General features: G+C 40.1%; 1 pseudogene; it reads right to left on the reverse strand.

Moving 5' to 3' along the window:
* Nucleotides 1-5,272: 5,272 nt before the first annotated feature.
* Nucleotides 5,273-6,023, reverse strand: LOC108293202 (annotated as a pseudogene).
* Between the last annotated feature and the right edge of the window lie 2,848 nt (nucleotides 6,024-8,871).

Consider the following 8,871-nt stretch of genomic DNA (forward strand, 5'->3'; position numbering starts at 1 on the left):
TGCATGTCATCGCATCCAGCTAATTTTTGTATTTTTAGTAGGGACGGGATTTCACCACGTTGGCCAGGATGGTCTCGATCTCTTGACCTAATGGTCTGCCTGCCTCAGCATCCCAAAGTGCTGGGATTACAGGCATGAGCCACGGTGCCTGGCCCGTAAGGAGAGATTTTATAGACTGATTCCACTCATGAACATAGAAACAAAATTCTTAAAATATTAGCAAACCTCATAGAGCAATTATTATAAATGAGATAATGACCAACATGGATTAATCCCTGGAAAACAAGTTCAATAATTATTTACTGAATGCTGCTATGAGCTAATATTGTCCTAAGTCCCAGGAAATGCTGTGGTGAACAAAATGAATACCCTTGCCTACATGGAGCTAAGGCAGACCATGAACCAAATGGTTATGTATAAATGTAATCCATATAAATGTAATATAAATGTAATCCATAATCCGGCACCACAGGATAAATGCTCTGGAGGATAATGAAGCAGGGAAGATGGGGAAAAATTGGCCCTAGATGATCCTGTAAGGGAAGAATTGACCCCACTGAGAGAGCAGCATCTGATCAAACATCTTAAGGGTGTGAGGAAGAGAGCTGTGTGGATAGAAGGAGAAAGAGCCTTCCAGGCAGAGGAGTTGGTGTGCTTGAGCAGTAGCAAGAAGGCAGTCCATTTGAAACTGATTAAGTAGACACGAGACATCCAGGAAAGGATCTGGAAGTGATAAAGGACAGGTCACATAGGACCCTGCAGGCCAATGCAAAGAGTGAGTATATCCATCGGGAAGCCACTGGAGAGTTGAAATTTTAAAAAGATATCATGCGACTTGGTTTAAAAAGGATCACCCTGCTGCTGTATTGAGAATAGTCTGGATGGAAGCAGAGAGAAAAATAAGGAGGTGAGTACCATTATTCAAGGGGAAGGAGACAGTGGCTTGTGAGGAAGGATTCAATGTTACAAGAGCTGTGATGAGATCATCCTCCAGATACATTCAGGTGACATTGGCAGGAGTTACCAATGAAACTGTCCTGGAATCAAGGAAAGACCAGGGAGAGGTCCAAGGCTTATGGCCCTGGGCAACTAAAATGATAGAGTTGACATTTCTGGAGATGCTGAGCCTGCGGAGGAACAAGTGTGGGGAGAAAATCAAGCTCAGTTTTGGATGTGCTGGGTTTGATGTGTTTGTCAGACATCTGGAGAAGGATGTGAAGAAGACGGCTGGACAGAGTAGTCTGGAAGTGGGGGCAGAGGTCTGGTAAATATTTGTGAGAGTTCAGTGTATGGATGGCAATTAAAACTAGAGCGTGGGTCTAACATTTATTCCCAAATCTGACTAAGGGTGAACCAACTAGGAAACCACAAACCAGTCTCACTTAGGATGCAGATGCAAAAATCCCAAATACAACAAAATCAAACAGAATCTAATAGCATATTTTTAAAAATCATCACAGCAAACAATGATATAGTCTACATATGTGATTGGTTCACTATCGGGAAAACATTTATATATTCCATCATACTATCAAAACCAAGAAAAACAAAGTCAGTAAATATCTTCACAGTGCAGAAAGACATTTGATGAAACTTGAAACTCATTTATTACAAAAATTAAATAAATCTTAAAATTCTAGTAAAAATTCTAAAAGATACATGTACAAAGGTCTTTGTTGTAGCATCTTGTTTTTAAAAAGACATAAATATCCATCAGCAGTTTGTTGATTGAATAAACTTTATTTCTTTTTTTAAAATTATATTTCAAGTTCTGGGGTACATGTGCAGAATGTGCAGGTTTGATACATAGGTATACATGTGCCATGGTGTGTAGGGTCCAGCCCTAGAGGGTTCTGTGAGCCCCTCTCAGCTGTTGCGGGGAGGGAAATTGTAGAAATACAAGACATAAGACACGAAGATCGAGAAAAGAGTTTGGGCCAGGTGGTCCACCGCTACCCAAATTGCGGAGGCCAGCAGTGACCCCGAATGCCTGGACACTCTCACTTTTATTGAGTTGCAAATCTAGGGGCAGGATAGATAGGGCACGGTCTTGGTGGTCGGAGACTGGAGGCAGGGTAGATAGGGTGTGGTAGGGATAGGGTTGAGTACATCAAGCATCATTCAGGTGGGGCTCAGGAGTTTCTGGCACCCAAAATGAGGTAAGGAGCATAATGCATCAGCACATTTTCCATACTTATCAAGAAAGAACAAAAACATTAAGATTTATATTACTATTACTGATTATCTTTTCTAAGAAAAAAGGAACCAGGTGCAGATCAGAACATGAGTCAACATGATGACCACTGAAGCACAGCATCACATAGACTGTTAAGCCCCCGGATGTCTGTGGGCCTACCTGACAGCCATCAGTCCTACCACAAGAGCTTGGAGAGGCGGAGTTTTCTCCTAACTCCCCCAGGAAGGAGACATCGCAGCTATTTTGGACGTCTCCTCCCCTAGCTGGCTAAACAGCGGGTGCTTTCCCAGTGCTGGCGCTGCCGCACAGACAAGGTGCCCTCCAGCAGCCCTTATTCCGGAGTGACAGAGGGCTTAAAGCGTCTTGCCTTAGTGTCATTTATTTCACAATGTCACCCCAAGTTCACACTTCCGACCTGAGAGGCATTAGTAAAAGAATTAAGATCATCTATGAATAACTAAGATTACCTATGAATAGATAATAACTACTATGACTATATTTCTGGTTACTATCTTCATTATTTATATGGAAATGGACTGAGACTTTTGGCTCCTTCCTCCTCACTTATGGGGTCTTTTTCCTACAATGGTGGTTTGCTGCATCCATCACCCCATCATCTACATTAGGTATTTCTCCTAATGCTAATCCTCCCCAATCTCCCCTCTCCATGCTATCCCTCCCCTATCTCCCCACCCCCCAACAGGCCCTGATGTGTGATGTTCCCCTCCCTGTGTCCATGTGTTCTCATTGTTCAACAACCACTTATGAGTGGGAACATGCGGTGTTTGGTTTTCTGTTCTTGTGTCAGTTTGGTGAGAATGGATATATTTCACACATACCCTGCATTCAGATGGCACTGACAGGAGTTGAAAAAATACGAGAATATCCCTATGTACTGCTACAGAGCAAACGTCAGGGCATATGTTGACAGAAAAAGAAAATTAAAAAAATTACGTGTGTAGTATGCTACTGTTTCTCAAAGAAATAGGAGTATATAAATATATGCATATATTTTCCCATACTAAAATTAGAAGAATTTTGTTTTGTTTTGTTTTGAGATGGACTCCCACTCTGTCATCCAGGCTGGAGTACAGTGGTACGATCTTGGCTTACTGCAACCTCCGACTTCTGGTTTCAATCAATTCTCCTGCCTCAGCCTTTTGAGTAGCTGGGACTACAGGCATGTGCCACCATACACCAGCTAATTTTTGTATTTTTAGTAGAAACAGTGTTTCACTATGTTGGCCAGGCTGGTCTCGAAGTCCTGACATCAAGTGATCCACCCGCCTCAGCCTCCCAAAGTGCTGGGACTATAGGTGTGAGCCACCGTACCCAGCCAAGAATTTTTAAGACTCAAAAAAAGCACAACTCACTGTGAGGGAGAGAGGAAGCAAGGTACAGGAGCCAAAGTTAGAATCTACCTGCCTGAAAGTCTGGTTTTCACCATGGCACATGTACACCTATGTAACAAACCTGCACGTTCTGCACACATATTCCAGATCTTAAAGTAAAAGAAAAAAAGAGAGAAAATATCTGGTTTTATAAATTTGCCTTCGACACTATGTAAACATTTTGCATAATTACAAAACGAAATTATATCTGAAAAAAAAAAAAAAACCAACTCTGAAAAGTGAAAACAAAAGAAAACAACTGTGCTTTACTATGTATTGCACTGGTGACCTAACCGTGCATGGAGAAACTATTTCAAAACAGTAAGTTAACTTTAGTGGAATAAACTCTAAGGACAAAAAGATACAAACAAAAATCGTAAACAGGTTTTAGGAAAAAAATTGTTTGTGGTAGTGTTGCCATTGCCTGAAGACTTGTGTCCACTATACACAGTGAGATGAAGCAAATGAATAATTACCTTAGTTCACTGGAATTCAGGATTTCTGTCTTGAGTCCAAGAATATTCATGTAATATTGATGAATTTTAGCGAAAGTCTATAACCCTCAATTTGAATTGGTAGAATTTACCAGTTAACCCATCTGGGCCTGGTGCTTTCTGTTGTGAAATAATATTACTAATTATTGATTTTATTTCTTTAATAGATATAGGTCCATTCAGATTGTCTATTCCTTCTTGTATGAATTTTGCCAGATTGTGTCTTTCAAGGAACTGGTCCATTTTATCTAGATTATCACATTTGTTGGCACAGATTTATTTATAGTATTTATTGATTCTAATTTTAATGTCTATGAGATCTGAGGTAGTGCCCCTTGTTTTACTTCTGATATTAATAATTTGTGTTCTCTCTCTCTCTCTTTTTTTTAGTTAACCTGACAAGGGGTTTATCAATTTTATTGATATTTTCAAATAACCAGGTTTTGATTTTGTTGCTTTTCTCTATGATTTCTTGTTTTCAATTTAATGGATTTCTGCTCTTATATCTATTATTTATTTTCTTTTGCTTATTTTCAATTTGATTTGTTCTTTTTTTACTAGTTTCCCAAGGTGGAAGCTTCATTTTAGCTTTTCCTTCTTTTCTTTCTTTTTTTTTTTTTCATTTATCTTTATTCCTTTATTTATTTAATCCTCCCCATGTGTTATATAAACTTAGGTACACAACTTCTATTACGTGAAGAATTAGTAAAGGCACAATGTTTACTTACACAATTACATGTAGTTAATTAGCACTTTTGTAACTCAGAGACATGAATGTCAACAATTTTAGAGCAGAGCTCATCTGCATGTTCATAAGGTTTTCACTACTGTATGACTATGCATACAAGCATTTCAAAGGAGACCTCCCAACCAGTGGAATCAGAATCAGTGGCATCAGGAGAAGTATAAACAAGGAAAATTACAGATCTTTGTGCCTATGCCCCAGAAATTTTGATTCAAGTTTGAGATAGAGCTTACAAATCTTTACTTTTCCAAAGCTCCCTGGGTGATCCATATGTATAATCAGGATCTGAACCAATATGCAGAGCACCACCATTTCTTGATTGGAATGGATGCCTGAGAATAGTAAAACAACGAAGTTAAAATATGCTGACTTTTTTTGGACCCTTAAATTACCGATTTGGTGATAGGTGTTAAAGTTGACAATAAAAACCATTTCTCCAATGTGATCACGGCTTGAGTGAGTCATGCGCTTTCCCCAGGTCATGGATGGCCTTGTTCTCCAGCAGGTTCATCATCTTGCCACTTGTTCTCACCGCATTGTTCAGCATTGCTCTAACCATAGTCACCACAGGCACAGAATGCTCACTAGCCCAAGAATCTGGTAAGGAGCCAATGAACTTTCTAAGCAAACATTCATTACCTGGGCGAGATTCTTGCCTATCACACAACAGAACTCCAGGCCTAAATACAGAATACCGGCCAAATTTTAATTCTTCAGACCTGGCTTCCACTTCTCCCTTAACTTGCAGATATTAAAAAACTGCTTGACTTTTCAGCTCCTTTAGAGGATACCGAGTTGAAATGTTTGCACCCTCCAGCTTTTGCCAGTTCTGCAGACCTCAGCACATAATCTTGGTCAACACAAACAAATCCCTTCGCCCGGCTTTCGCTCCGGTGGTGCCCAGGCAACAGAAGCCAACATCATGACCTTGAAAGGCAGAAGTGTAGTCATCCAACCTTTCAAAGTCCACCACTCATTGATTCACATTTTTATAAACTTCCTTGTTGAAGGTGAGCTTCCCCCGGCCAATGAGAGTGACTTTGGAAAACAAGCCCGCTCCAGGATTTCCTTTAAGAGCACTCTGCCGGTGGTTTCTCCACTGGCGCCCAAATAAAAGACGGATTTATTCCGCATCCTGAAGTCTTCCCGAAGCTTCGACAGTGCCTCTGTTTCAGCCATGCTTCCCCGGTGGGCCCAGAGGGGCGGGGGGTGGGTTGGAGGTGGCACAGCCAGAGCCCACCAGGCTTGGTCTTCCTTTTCCTTCTTTTCTAATATATTCATTGAGTACTATAAATTTCTCTCTCTAGCACTGGCTTTACTGCATTCTGTAGATTTTAATAAGTTTTATCTTCATTTTCATTTACTTCAAAATATTTAAAAATTTCTGTTGACATTTCTTCTTTGATCCCTGTGTTATTTAGAACCTGCAATTATTTGAGGGGGATTTGTTTAATCTGCTATTATTTGAGGGGGATTTTCCAGCTTTCTTTCCTGAATTTTAGTTTAATTCTATTGTGATCTGAGAGTGGACATTGTATAATTTCCATTCTTTTAAATTTGTTTAGGTATGTTTTATGGCCCAGAGTATGATCTATTCTTGTGAATGATGTTCCTTGTGAGCATAAGAAGAATGTGTATTCTGCTGTTGTTGGATGAAGTGGTCTACAGATATCCATTACATCCAGTTGATTAATAGTGTTGTTGAGTTCAACTCTGTCCTCATTGATAATTTGCCTGCTGGATCTGTCCATATCTAATACAGGGGCGATGAAGTCTCCAACTGTAATAGTGGATTAATCTGTTTCTTCTTGCAGTTCTATCAGTATTTTGCCTCACTTATTGTTTTGATGGTCTATTTTTAGGCACATACACTTTAAGGATTGTTATATCTTCCTGAAGATTTGACCCCTTTATTATCATCTAATGTCCTTAAACAAGGGCACTTTCCTTGCTGTGAAGTCTGCTCTATTTAAAATTAATACAGCAACTCCAGCTTGATTAGTATTACTACAGTAATCTCTTTTCATCCATTTGCTTTTCATCTATATGTGTTCTTATATTTAAAGTGGGTTCCTGTACACAGCATGTAGCTGGATCTGGTTTTTGATTCACTCTGACAATCTCTATCTTTTCTTTGATGCCTTTAGACCATATTTTGGCTGGGTGTGGTGGCTCATGCCTATAATCCCAGCAGTCTGGAGGCTGAGGCGGGCAGATCACTTGAGGTCAGGAGTTTGAGAACAGCCTGGCCAACATGGCAAAACCCTGTTTCTACTAAAAATACAAAAATTAGCTGGGGGGTTGTGGTGGGGTCAGGGGGTTGCCTGTAATCCCAGGAGACTGAGGCAGGAGAAACACTTCAACCCAGGAGGCTAAGTTTCCAGTGAGATGAAATGGCATCACTGCACTCCAGCCTGAGTGACAGAGTGAGACTCCGTCTTAAAAAAAAATGCTAAAAAGAATAATGATATCTGCCATATTTTTCTATTCATTGCCCTTGTTCTTCCTGTTTATTCTTCTACTGTTTTTTTTTTTCCTTTTGTGGCTTTAATTGGGCATTTTATATGATTCCATTTTCTTTCCTCTCTTAGCATATCAGTTGTACTATTTTTTTTAACTCTTTTTATTGGCTGACCTAGATTTTACAATATATATTTACTACTAAGCAAGATCACTTTCAAACAGCACTATACTGCCTCATGGGTAGTACATGTACCTTATAATAACAAAATAATTCTAATTCCTCCTTCCTGTTCATTGTATCATTTCTGTCATTTATTTTGCTTATATATTATATACATCTATATATTCAAATACATTTTTGCTATTATTTTGAATAAACTACTATCTGATGGATTGAGAATAAGAAAAATAACATTTTAATTTTATTTTCACTTATTCTTTCTTCGCTGCTCTTCTTTAAGTATATCTGAGTTTCCAACCTATATTATTGCCCTTTTTTCTAAGGATCTTCTTTTAATATTTCTTGCAAAGCAGGCCTACTGGCAACAAATTTCCTAAATTGGTGTTTCACTAAGAAAGTGTTTATTTCTCTTCCACTTTTGAAGGATAATTTCACAGGGTACATAATTCTAGGATGGTGTTTTTTTTTTCTCTCAATATTAAATATTTAATTCACTATTTTCTTGCTTGCATGGTTTCTGAGGAGAACTAATTAAAGTTTCAAGAGAGCATTGAGTCTATTTCATAGCAAATCCAATGTGAATGAGTCCAACTTAAAGCAGCCATTAGGTTCATGGGAAAAATCTTACTGCATTTCCTCCCCTAGGCACAGATGGGTTGGTCAGCTTTCATTTATGTCTCCTTTACTCCAATAGTCACGGAGTCTAAGCAGTAGGCTTGTTGATTCAGCAGACATTTGCTGATTTCTTGCTGTGTCCCTTTGCTGGGGGAGGCACAGGAAGGCACAGAGTTGAATGAGGTCCTGGTCCATCTGCGTATAAACTCAGCAGAGTATGGGGGAAGCGAGGAAGAGCCACAGGGGAAAAAGCAGTGCCAAGTTAGGTAATCACTCACTGATTCATTCACTCATTTAACTAACATTTATTGAGCCATTTTTATGTGTCAATTTCATGCTGGACTCTGGGGACAATATGATAAATATGAGATTGCTCATGCCTTCAAAGATTCACAATTAATTGAGACATACACTTAAGAAGAAAGTTGCAGAGCTCGATCCAAGATGGCCGTTTAGGAACAGCTCAGGATTGCAGCTCCCAGTGAAAGCGCAGAGGGTGAGTGGATGCCGTGTTTTTATTGCCCACAGACTAGGAAATTCCCGGGCGGAGGTGCTCCACGGTCGCCAGCGCGGCTGTTTCGGCCAGTGCCGCTGTGCCGGCCAGCGCCACTGCTTTGCCCCGCGCGGCTGCTTTGTTGGCGCCCCGGAGCCGCGGTTCTCCGTACAAAATACACCAGTCCGGGGGCCCTTTTGGCTGGCAATTGGAGCCACGGGAAGTCGCCCGTACGCCGGTTCAAAAAGGGGACTGAGCAGAGAACCAGGAAAGTAGATTCCAGGACAAAAAA

This window comes from Cebus imitator, unplaced genomic scaffold, assembly GCF_001604975.1.
Source record: "Cebus imitator isolate Cc_AM_T3 unplaced genomic scaffold, Cebus_imitator-1.0 Scaffold525, whole genome shotgun sequence".
NCBI lineage: Eukaryota > Metazoa > Chordata > Mammalia > Primates > Cebidae > Cebus > Cebus imitator.